Source organism: Pteropus alecto, unplaced genomic scaffold (genome assembly GCF_000325575.1).
Source record: "Pteropus alecto unplaced genomic scaffold, ASM32557v1 scaffold120, whole genome shotgun sequence".
NCBI classification, from domain to species: domain Eukaryota; kingdom Metazoa; phylum Chordata; class Mammalia; order Chiroptera; family Pteropodidae; genus Pteropus; species Pteropus alecto.
The window spans coordinates 1,642,125-1,654,126 of NW_006430061.1; the positions used below are offsets into that span (position 1 = coordinate 1,642,125).

The 12,002-nt window shown below is 33.4% G+C and overlaps 1 protein-coding gene across 3 annotated transcripts in view; it reads left to right on the plus strand.

The window, feature by feature from the left end:
• SOX6 (SRY-box 6) overlaps positions 1–12,002 on the plus strand; it is a 394,559-nt gene that overhangs the window by 366,836 nt on the left and 15,721 nt on the right. The gene's annotated exons all lie outside the window — the stretch shown is intronic.

Genomic DNA, 12,002 nt, shown 5'->3' on the forward strand with positions numbered 1-12,002 from the left:
TAACTCTGAGACTTGCTTCATCTTGGTTTGGGCTTCTTACCTTTATGTAGAGTCTATAGTAGTATATTGAGTTGGATTATGCCAGAAGCTGCTGAGCAACATGAATTAGTTGGTCTACCAGCTTTTCACCAGCCTCTGTGTTATCCAAGGGAATCAACTTGAATCTGAGCCTGGTTCTCCTGGAAACTTAGGAAGCCAGACCTATTATTGTCTTATTTCATCCACAGTATTCTCTCATTTAGACTTAAATGGTGTCTTTTTGCCTGGTTCAACAGTTTGTAAGCCTTCCTCCTGTGCGTACAAATAGCACATAGATAATAAGTGGAATATTTGATGTTCTCTGCTACTTTCAGGTCATAAAAAATAAAGAATCACGTAAGTTATCCCAGTTGCCCTTGGATCCTATAGTTGAAACAAGATAAAGGGCTCCGTTTAGCTATCTGTGTAAAGCAAATATAACTTGAGAATTGGAAAAAAAGTAAACATGGGCATCAAAACTGAAAGCAAGAGACTTGAAAATACAGACTGGTATATCACTGGTTAGAATTTCCTTCATTTTGCAAAGCCACGAGCCACATGCATCAGCTCACCACAAAGTCATTAAGCCTTTTTAAGCTCAGATGAAAAACATTAACAAATACCACAAAAGGCTTTAGTATAGCCCCTTTGTTCATTCACATATGGCACTTTATAACTCCTGCGCCACTCTGGTCGTGTGTTTGTTTAAGCTGCCTCCATCAGGCTGGTTCTGAAAGAACAAAAGGCATCTTGAGCAATCCTAAGCAGGAAATGGGCTAATCTAAACATGGTTTGTGACACTTTAAGTAGAATAGAAAGAGGAGGGATTGATTAGTCATTAATGTCCAATTGGCTCCATATGGATGTTGCAATAATAAAGCCTTTTTTCAGAGCAGTAGCAGAAGTTATTGAATTAGAGGTTTATGTTTCCTTAGAGCTGACCTTAGGGAATTCCCTTTTGGTTCTTCTTGTTGATCTTTTAAGAGAATAGAGTTTCCAATAGGAAAAAATGGAAGCCTTCTCTGCACCAACACTTGCTCATAATCCTGCAACCAAGGAATGCATTAATTTAGCATTGTTTTAATCCCTGCTATAATTTCAGTTTTTAGTGTTTTCTTTGCATGCTCTTGCATCTTTGGTGGGGCAGTATTTCAGAGACCACTTAGACAGTGGCATGAATTTCATAACTTGTAATAGACTCCTCTTATATGTTTAGCTGTGCAGGGAAAGGGCATCCTTACAGGGGAAAGTAATGTTCCAGTCAAGGAACGGTGGACTTTGAAATTCACACTTATTTCAGATCACCGATAGTGACTGGGGTAGCTGTGCTGTAGTGCATTTCTACAGCAGTTAGACTAAGGTTCTGGATTGGGCTCTGCTCCTTAGTAGCAGTGTATTAGTAACTGGTTATTTCAGAGGAAGGTAACATAACTCTCTGGGCATTGGTTTCTTCATCTATAAAGTGGGACGAATATACCTACCCTCTTGCCCATTTCAAAGGATGGTAAAGAGGATTAAGGTAATGTATTTACTAAAAACATTTTGTAAATATTATTGTATGTAAAAAATGGTAAAACTGAAGCCGTTCTACTTTGGACACATCATAAGCAGCCAGGATTCTTTGGAAAAGACAATACTGCTGGGAAAAATAGAAGGCAATAGGAAAAGAAGACCAAATATGAGATGGATTGACTCCATAAAAGAAGTCATAGGAATGAGTCCACAGGAGCTGAGCAGCACTCTTGAGGACAGGACATTGTGGAGATCATTCATTCATAGAGTTACCAGGAATTGGAGCCAACTCAATAGCATGTAACACACAAAATTACTTAGCACACCTAGTGTTCCCATCCTGGAAACTGACTTCTGTGCTAGTCTAGTCAAAAAAGTGATTTGCTCGTTAGGAATTACTTTGGTGTTCTGATTAGTGACATATCTGTTTCCAAAGTGCCCAATTCAATTTGTTCTTTATGTATGCCTGCCTATCTGTCTGTCTATTGTCTGTCTTTCTATCTGTCTATCTATCTATCTAGTTTATTTAGTGAATTTCTTGGTATAGATATGTTCAATAATTGAGGAAAGCAGGGTATTTGTTTTTAGTGGGATTAAAGAACTTTAAGATGAACACAGGGAAATGAAAATTTGCCTATGCCCTTCCCCTACCTTAGACAAATGAAAAATTAACACCTTAATCAAAGTACCACAGGTAATTCATCTTTTGCTCCTGCACCACTGGTTTCTATTTTTTTGCCAACCTCTAGCTCAGAAGAATTATGCCATCTGTATTTTGCATTTGCTTTCTTCAAATCATAACACCCATCGGTAGGTCATTTTTCACTAATCTATCTAGCTAATCTTTTAATAAAAGGCATAGAGAACAAACCATACTCTTCACCCCTGACATCTCTTCTCAGAAGATGAACACATCACTTCCGTAATAATTAAGTCTCTTGCTCAGCCATGGAATGTATTTTTTTGTCAGGTAGATCACTAAGATAGCCAAATTGTTTGTTTGTTTGTTTGTTTGTTTGTTGCAAGAAGAAATCAATATGAATTCCAAGCAGCTTTCTTATAATGAAAGTAAGTCACATTCTGGTGGTAAGTGGGAATGTGATGTGAACAGAGAACTTCCATAATCGTAGACAGATAGCTGTTAGCCATGCCTATAGTATAGTGAATCAAACCTCTACAATACTAAAATAGTTCTAGTAGAATAAATATGGTGAAAAAAAATCTGACCTGTGTAATACTAATACCCTTCTTTCCTAATTGTTCACATCTCCTTCTAAAATTCCTTATCTTTCACATTTTTGTTTCTGATACACTCATTATCATTTTCTCTATTAACCCAAAAAAGGAACTATCAAATGTATCGTGTAACTCTTTTCAAAATTCTGCAGGAGAAAATCAACTCTTCTGTTGATAGATCAAAGTAGTCTAAAATACTATGATTGTTTATGTCTCTTTTCATTAATAAGCTTTTTTGTCCTTCTTAATTCTTTTTGGAAAAACAGACCATCGTTTTGAGTTCATGGTGACCTGAATATGCCGTACACTCAGGTCCACAGAGAAAAGAACCTTTCAGAAAAGATCACTTTGGTTGGTTTTCTGGGTTTTTAAAAATTATTATTCTTTTATTTAATCTTTTTTAAAAAACTGTTTAAAATATTTTATTTTGAATAGTATCCTATTGTATGGATATACCACAATTTGTCCATTATGCAGTTATTTTCAATTTTTTGACATTATAAATAAAATCGCCATGACATTCTTATATAAATCTATTTTGGAAAGAAAGTTTTCATTTGTTTTGGGTAAGTACCTAGGGGTGAAATTTCTGGGTCATAGGTAAGTGTGTATTTTTCTTTATAAAAAACTGCCAAACTGTTTTCTAAAATAGTTATGCCAGTTCACACTTCCACCACCAGTATACTGGAGTTCCAGTTGTCCCACATACCGGACAACATGTAGTGGTGTAAGCCATTTTAGGAGGTGAGAAATGGTATGTCCTTGTGGTTTTAACTTGGATTTTCCTAATAACTAATGCTATGGATTACCATTTTGTGTGTGCATTGGCCATACCTACATCTTCTTTTGTAAAATGTTTGTTCAGAACTTTAACCCATTCTTAAATTAGGTTATTTACTTGTTTTTCTTTCTCTTTTTCTTTCTTTTTTTTTTTGGTATAAATTCTTGTTAGATATGTGTAATGTGAAAAAATTTTTTCCAGTCTATGCTTTGACATTTCATTTTCTTAACAATGACTTTTGATGAACAGAGTCTTATTTTTGATAAAGTTTCATTTGTCTTTTTTTTTTGGTATATTTAGTGTTTTATATGCCATATCTAAGAATCTTTGCTTACTCCAAGGTCACTTAAGTATTCTCCTATTTATTCCTTGAGGAGTGTTACAGTTTTTGCTTTTGGTTTTGTTATGATTTATCTCAAATAAATTGTTGGGTGTCGTATGTGATAAAAGATCAAGGTTTACTTTTTCCACTTGTTCTAGAACTATTTGATGAAAAGATTATCGTTTGCCATTTTACTTCCCTAGGTCTTTATTGCAAATTGGCCATATATGTGAGGGTTTATAACAGAGGGATTCTCCATTCTGTTCCACTGGTCTATTTGTTTATATTTACCAATACCACACTATTTTTATTACTTTAGTTTATACAATGTCTGGAGTAATTTTTTTTACTGTAAGTCTTAAAATAAGATAGTATGAATCCTTCAACTTCAAGTTTGTTTTGGTTGTCTTACTGCTTTATTTTTCATATAAATTTTGAATCGACTTGTTAATTTCTATAAAAGTGTTTGGGGAATTTTTATTGGGACTGGATTGAATCGATAGATTTTGAAAGAATTGATATCTTAACAAAATTAAGTCTTCTGATCTATGAACATGGTATATTCCTCCATTTATTTAGGTCTTCTTTAATTTAACTCACAAATATTGTATTGTTTTCAGTGTAGAGGTCTCACATTCTTTTTTGGTTAAATTTATTTCTAAATATTTTATTTTCTGATGCTATTATGATATGGTATAATCGATTTCTGTATTTTTTATTGTATATAGCAATGTTGCTAAATTCACTTGTTCTAGGATTTCTGTATTTTTTGTTGTATATAGCAATGTTGCTAAATTCACTTGCTCTTAGGATTTTCTATGTTAGCAATTATATTATCTATGAATACAGGTATTACTTAAATTTTTTTCAAATTTGTATGCTTTTTATTTCTTCACCTAAAGAAGAGTGTTGATTAGCAATAGTGAGAATGGACATCCCTTGCCTGGTCCTTCGTTTCGAGGGAAAGCATTCAATAGTTTGATGTCCTTCAGGTTTTTCTTAAATGCCCTTGATCAGATTGAAGAAGTTCCCTTTTATTATTAGTTTCCTAAGAGTATTTAGCATGAATGGGTATTGAATTTTGTCAAAACTGTTTTCTGAATTTTTTGGGATCGTGATGTTTTTTCCCTTTGTTTTGTTAATATAGCAAATTACATAGCCTGATTTCAGATGTTAAATTAATCTTACATTCTGGAGATATAGCCTACTTGATCATGATTTATTATCCATTTTGCATATTGCAGGATTTCATTTGCTAATATTTTATTAAGAATTTTTTCATTTATGTTTAAATCTCTTTCAGAGTATGATGTTGCCTCATAAAATTAGATTTGGAAGTGTTCTTTCTTCCTCTACTTTCTTAATATGTGTAAAATTATTATTAGTTTTTCCTTAAATGTTTGAAAGAAGTTACCACTAAAACCATTTGGGACTGGAATTTTTTTGTAAGTAGGTCATTGGTTATAAGTCTAATTTCTTTATTGGCTATAAGAGTCTTCTGGTTTTCTATTTGTTCTTGAGAGAACTTTAATAGTTTATATCTTTCAAGGAATTTGTTCATTTTATCTAAGTTATCAAGTTTATTGAAATTAAGTTATTTATAACATTCCCTTATTATCCTTTTAATGTGAGTAATATCTATTGTGAAATCCTCTCTTTCAATCCAAATATTGATATTTTTGCTTTCTCTCTTTGTTGACCAGTCTTACTAGGGGTTTACCAATTTTATTGATCTCTTTAAATTACTAGCCCTTGGCTTTGCAAATTGTCTTTATTATATATGTTTTCTATCTCATTTATTTCTACTGTTTATCCATTCCGAAAATCTCTGATTTTAATTGTATTATTTAAATCATTTATATTTAATGTAATTATTGATTTGATGGGCTTAAGTCTTACCTTTTGCTATTTGTTTCCTATTCTGTTTTTGGCTTTCTCTTTTTACTTCCTTTGGTTTAATTTATTATTATTATTATTATTATTATTGTTATTATTATTATTATTAACTGTATATTTTTAGAGCAGTTTAAGGTTTACAGTAAAATTGAGGGGAAGGTATATGTCCCCACATGCATATAGCCTCTCCCATTATCAATATCCCTCACTAGAATGATACATTCATTACAATTAGTGAACCTACTTTAACAGATCATAATCACTCAAAGTCCATAGTTTACATAAGGTTCACACTTGGTGTTGTACATTCCATGGGTTTGAGCAAATGTAACACATCTCCATCATTATGGTATCATACAGAGTATTTTCACTACCCTAAAAATCCTCTGTGTTCTGCTTATTTATTCTCCCAGCCATGACATTTTAGCTATACCTCTTTGTATTTTTTTAGTTGTGTTTTCTAGTGATTCACTATGCACTCTTAACTGAGTATCCTTACAGTTAAAATTATACCACTTCTCATAAAATAAACAAACCTTTAATAATTTAATTTCTTTACTACCCTTGTCCTTTGCGCTAATGTGCTCTGTTCTCACATATTTTACTTCTTTATATGCTATAAATCCTACAATATAATGTTGTGTTTTGTATGAAATAGTCTCTTGTCTTTTTAAAAACATTAATCAATTATTAATGAAATCCAGAGGAGAAAAACTTTTAGTTAGTCACATATTTATCATTGTTGACGCCCTTTCTTTATTTCAGTATATTCAAGTTTCTGTCAAATGTTATTTCTCTTCATTTTGAATAATTTTCTTGAATATCTCTTTTGATGTGGGTCTGCAGGTAATGCATTCTTTCAGCTTTTTTATCTTAAAATGTATTTCACATTCATTTTTGAAGCATGTATTCGCTCGATAAAACTCTGAATTGTGTTTTTTTCTTTCAGCATTCTAAAGATGTCCTGTAGTCTTCTAGCCTTCATTGTTTCTAATGAATAATCAGCCATCAATTGTATTATTATTGTTACCTTGCATGTAATGTCTCCTTTTTCTCTGGAATTTTTCCTTTGTCTTAGGTTTTCAGCAGTTCAGCTACTGTCTAGGTATGATTTTCTTTGTATCTATTCTGCCTATGTTTATCTGAATGTCTTGAACCTGTAAGTTATGTTTCTCACCAAAGTCAGATCCTTTTCAGCCAATGTTTCTTCAAATATTTTTCAGTCATGATTCTTTCTTTCCTTTCTTCCTGGAATTCCAGTTACATATATTTTAGAACACTTAATATTGTTCTTCGTATTGCTGAGTCTCTGTTTACCTTTTAAGCTTTTTTTAAATTTCTGTTTTTTGAGACTATTCATCATTTCTTTTGACGTATTTTCAAGTTCACTAACTCTTTATCTGTACTCCAAACTTCTACGAAGACTATTCAGTAAATTTTCATCTCAAATGTACTGTTCAGTTCCTGAATTTTCATTTTTTCTTTTTATAGTTTTATTTCTCTGCTGAGTTTCCCCTATCTATATATTCATGCATGCAATCTTTTCTTTTAAGTCCTTGAACATACTTATAATGGTTACTGTAAAGCTCTTGTCTGCTCATTACAATATCTAAGTCATCTCAGTTTCTCTTTCTATTGACTTTTTTTTTTTTTTTTTGGATTTCTGTGTCACATTACTTGGTTGTTTGAACAACTAATAATTTTTTATTATGTATTATGCATTGTGGGTTGTAAATTATAGAAACTTTGGCTTCTATTATTGTCCTCTATTAAGAATGTTAATTAAAAAAAAAGAATGTTAATTTTTGTGCTAGGAGGCAGTTAAATCACTTGCTGATCTGGTTGAACTTGTGGAGTGGCTAGAATGCAAACAGAAAGTCAGGCTTAATTAGGTTAATGTGTCAGAAGATACTCTGTAGACTAGGGAGTGTCTTCATGGAAAGGTATGAAAACGGGGATCTCACTCAGTGAAATTCCTTTCTTTTTAGAATCGAATCCTTTCTAGTTTCATCTTAATTTTGGTAGATCTCAAGTGACTTCAAATGGTTGTTTTTTCATATTTTTTCCAGAGTTTATATAATTATTGAGCAAATAATAATAGTCTGATATAAGCTATTATGCCATTGCCAGAACTAGATCCCAGAAGAGATTCTTTTGTGCCAACATTTTGCATATGTCACATTTTGTCTGACAAAATTTAAGTTTTAATGGGCCTGTGAGGAGATACTTATTCACTTTGTTTTTCTCTATTCTTTATTATCAATTCACTAATAATCATTGAGACTATTTAGTAGTAATTTTCTCATTTTGTTTCCATTTTGACCTCTTCTAGAACATTTTTTTTTTCATGTAAAATTTGTCAGAAGTGTTTGCCAAATTAATGCATAGGTAAATGATTACTAGGCACATTATAGAATTAGCCAAAGTTCCTGCTTAGTGAGAACTTTATGTATACAAAAACATACACTAAACACTTACTCATTCACTCACATAATTCTTGGAATTTATCCAGGAAGGGGGCCTCTCTAGGATTAGTTTAGGATCATTGCCATAGGCTCTGATGGTTAAACTGGACTTCTTTCCAACCCACCTGGAAAAACTCAACTTTCTCCCTTCTCTTTAAATCATTTAAACCACAGATTCCTAAGGAGGTCTTTGCCTTTGCAATTTCTGTTTTCTTCCCATAAATATCTCTTTATCGAACTGAAAGTTTGCCTTTACACAAACTATGATATGGAAGATGAAGGATGAGTTAATTAATTCAAGACACTTCGGGGAAGTTGGAGAAAGCAGGAATTCTTGGAGTACAGGAAAATAGTACTTTCCTTTGATACCTAATGTGGTGCTGTTGACTCCTGGCCTTTCAGTAACTCTCTGTCATTTAAGAATGCTTTTGCTGATAATTAAAGACTCTTAGGTCAGCTGGAAAGCAATAGTCTCCAGGTACATAGTTGTGGTTCTAGGCTTCTTCCAACTGCTTTCCATGAGAAGACATATCATGAATGGTGAACTCACAAATGATTCCTCTGCTTTTAAAAGTAAAAGAAGCTGCCTCATATGTTTGTGAGACATGCCCTAGGATGATTCTGTATTCTGATATAGAGCATTGGCTATTTTAGGATAAAGTAGCTTTTTTTTAACTTGATGCTATTTTGAAAACGAATGAAGCAGTGCAAAGTCACACTTGATATGTAGATTTTAAAGTTAATTAGAACAGAAAGTAGATTTTAGGCTTCAGATATTCAAACTAATAGCATACCTTTTGAAAATGTATTCTATAGATTGTTCTTTATCTGTCTAAAAGAACTTTCATAATATACAATCTCCGTTTTAAAATTTCTGAATTTAAACACACATATCCAGTCATATATATTTCTACTGTGCAACGATAATTCCCTAACCATTTTGTTTCATGAAGCAAAGCTCAGGGACATTAAAGGATACTTTCTAAATATTTTTTTTTTGACCTTGTGGCCTCAATACTTTCTTAAAATTCTGACTCTGATTAGATATCGGGTCTTGTTAAAAAGTATTTTCAAACTCTGGATAAGTCTCTTCTCTCCAAATCTTGTTTCACTGACATAACATTCTTAATTTTGCTTAGGATGTCATTATTCTTTTTTCAGTTGATCCCCACGAAGAGAGAAGAGGAGGAAAGAAAAAGGAAATGTGTGCATGACCTGGAAAATATTCTGTTTTCCCTTTCTTAATTTGAATTTTTATACTATGTACTATGCTTGAATTTCTTAATTTCTGAGAGCATTCCTTGTGAGTCCTTGTGAAATCTGCTGTGTAATTAATTCAGTGTCAATATCATGTAGACAATATGTATTATGGGAGGAAGGAACAAGGTCAGTGTAAGGCACTTACTGGGGTAGGACCTGAGCTCTCTTTCTTGGAAAAGGTTAAATTTAGTAAGATACAAGAAAGTGGAGAGGATATGCTAAGACTGTGGAAAGGAATGAGAGAGAGATTGAGCATATATGTGACTTATCTAAGAGAATCAATTGGTATACAGTAGAAGATCTATTAAAACCAGAATTTAAAAATCCACCATAATCTCTATCAGTCCACAGGAGGTTAAAATATCTCATTCACAGTGAAAATACTTCTTTTAAATGAATAAATAAAAGGAAGCTGACTATATGGTTTTGCTAGAAGTGGAAAGTAAGTAAAAGCAGATCTCAGATGTTAATCACCTGTAGCATAGTAGTTAACTTAGACTAATATTGAAATGTTTTTGCCTCTCACATTCTCCACAAGCCTGTCTCCTTTTATGTGTATGCATGCAAGTATATAAATTGCTGAATCCATGTCAGTTGTAAAGTAATGGCACTGAGGGCATCATAAATTACCATGGTGATCCTCAGGAGAAGACACTGTCATATCTGAATGAGTGTTTCACTTCCAGAGTAATGTATGCCTTCATCTGGCCCAGCAGTCAGCATATTGCCCTGTGTTGATGGATATTGTCAGCTGGAAGCTACACTACATTTCACTGCACAATAAACATGGCTGTCAAGCCCATATAAAGTGAAATCAATTTATCCTGTATGGTCAGTGCATTTTAAATGAAATTAATGTACTGTGGGTATGGTGGCAAAAAGGTAGCATATTAGTTATGCATCTTGGGATCTGAGTCTTTTCATGTAAGAGATCATTCTGTCTAGTAGGCCTAAAAGAAGTCCTGTTTATAAAATGTTATTTTCATGTGGTTTTCAGAAAGTAGCCCCTCTGCCCTCCTTCACGTTTAGAAAAGAATTGACAGTATTTTCCAACTCGGCCTTTTTATCCTATATTTTGTTTGCAACAAATGATAGCCATATTTGCCAAATAATAGTGTGTTTCATTGTTGTCATTTATTACTAAATCTGATACAAACAAATTTCTACTTAATCAAAGTATCTGGAAATAGAGTAGAAGGGCCAGAGATTGTTTGGGTCATGTTTCTATATAACTACTCCACTGAGCTGAAAGGATTTACTTTTTTTGAAAAAGCACAAATGTTGGTTTAATGTATATTTTGCTCCTAAATTTTTGGGAGTAGGCTTTCTGGTTTATGCAGTACAAGCCCTGGCTTGCCATCAGTCCAACATTACATTGAACTGTAGAAGTTCTCAATCTGTAGGCAGATATTTAGTAGTTGCCATATGGTAAAGCATATGTCAGTGTGTCGTTCTGGGAGAGACCATGAAAACAAGCAAGAACTATGTTCGCTCATTCAATCATTTATTCAATCATTTATTAATTTAATAATTTAATAAATATTTTACTAATTGAAACTCTATATGACTTATTGGAACTGAGGGATACAGCAGTGAACGAGAGCCAATCCTTTCCATATCTTCAAGGAGCTTTTAATCGTGTATGTTACTGGAGTCACCTTTTTGGAAACTTTAAAATATCAGGAATTTAGGCATAGTTTTGTAGGGGGTTATTAAAGCAGTACCCTTAAACAGCAAAAAAAAATATGTCAAGACTCTTGAAACAAATGCCTTTTGGTCTACTGCTTTTGCATATGAGTTGAAAACCAAACATTCTTTTACTTAATAAATATTTATTGAGTCTCTGTTATGTGGGAAATCCTGGGGATACAAGAATGAGTACAGCATAAACACTAACTTTAGGGGTCTCATAGTCCTGGGGATGGAGTGGGAAAATTAGAGAGAGATAGTCACAAACAAGTAATTACTCTGGAGCATGTAGCATAACAGAAAGAGAAATGAATGCAGCCTGGAGAGCATCATTGCAAATGCTGTTCCTGTGGCCTGAATTACCCTTCCCATCTGTCTTAATCACCTTCCCCCTATTCATATGCTAATCTTATTCATCTTCCAAGACTGAGCTTAGACATCACCTCTCCCAGGAGGCATTAGGTGACCATCCTCTCTGGTACCCTCTTGGCACCCTGTTTATTTCAATATTAGAAGCACTTACCACACATTCTGTGATAGTTGTCTTTTGAGGTCTGTCTCCCCTCTGAACTATGAACTCCTTAAAAGCAGGGGCTCTTTTTTTCACCTTAGTATTCCTAGCACCTGGCATAAAGCCTAACTCATGGTAATTGCTCGATTAATAATTTTTATTGAACTAATTAATTAATTCATGAAGCACACCACATTTGACTAGGCCTCAAAGGATGAGTGGGCTTTAGCATGAAGAGGTAGGGGAAGAGGCTTCCTTTCAGGCAGTGAGAAGAGCACTGGGCAAGACACAATATTGTGAAAGAGAATTCCG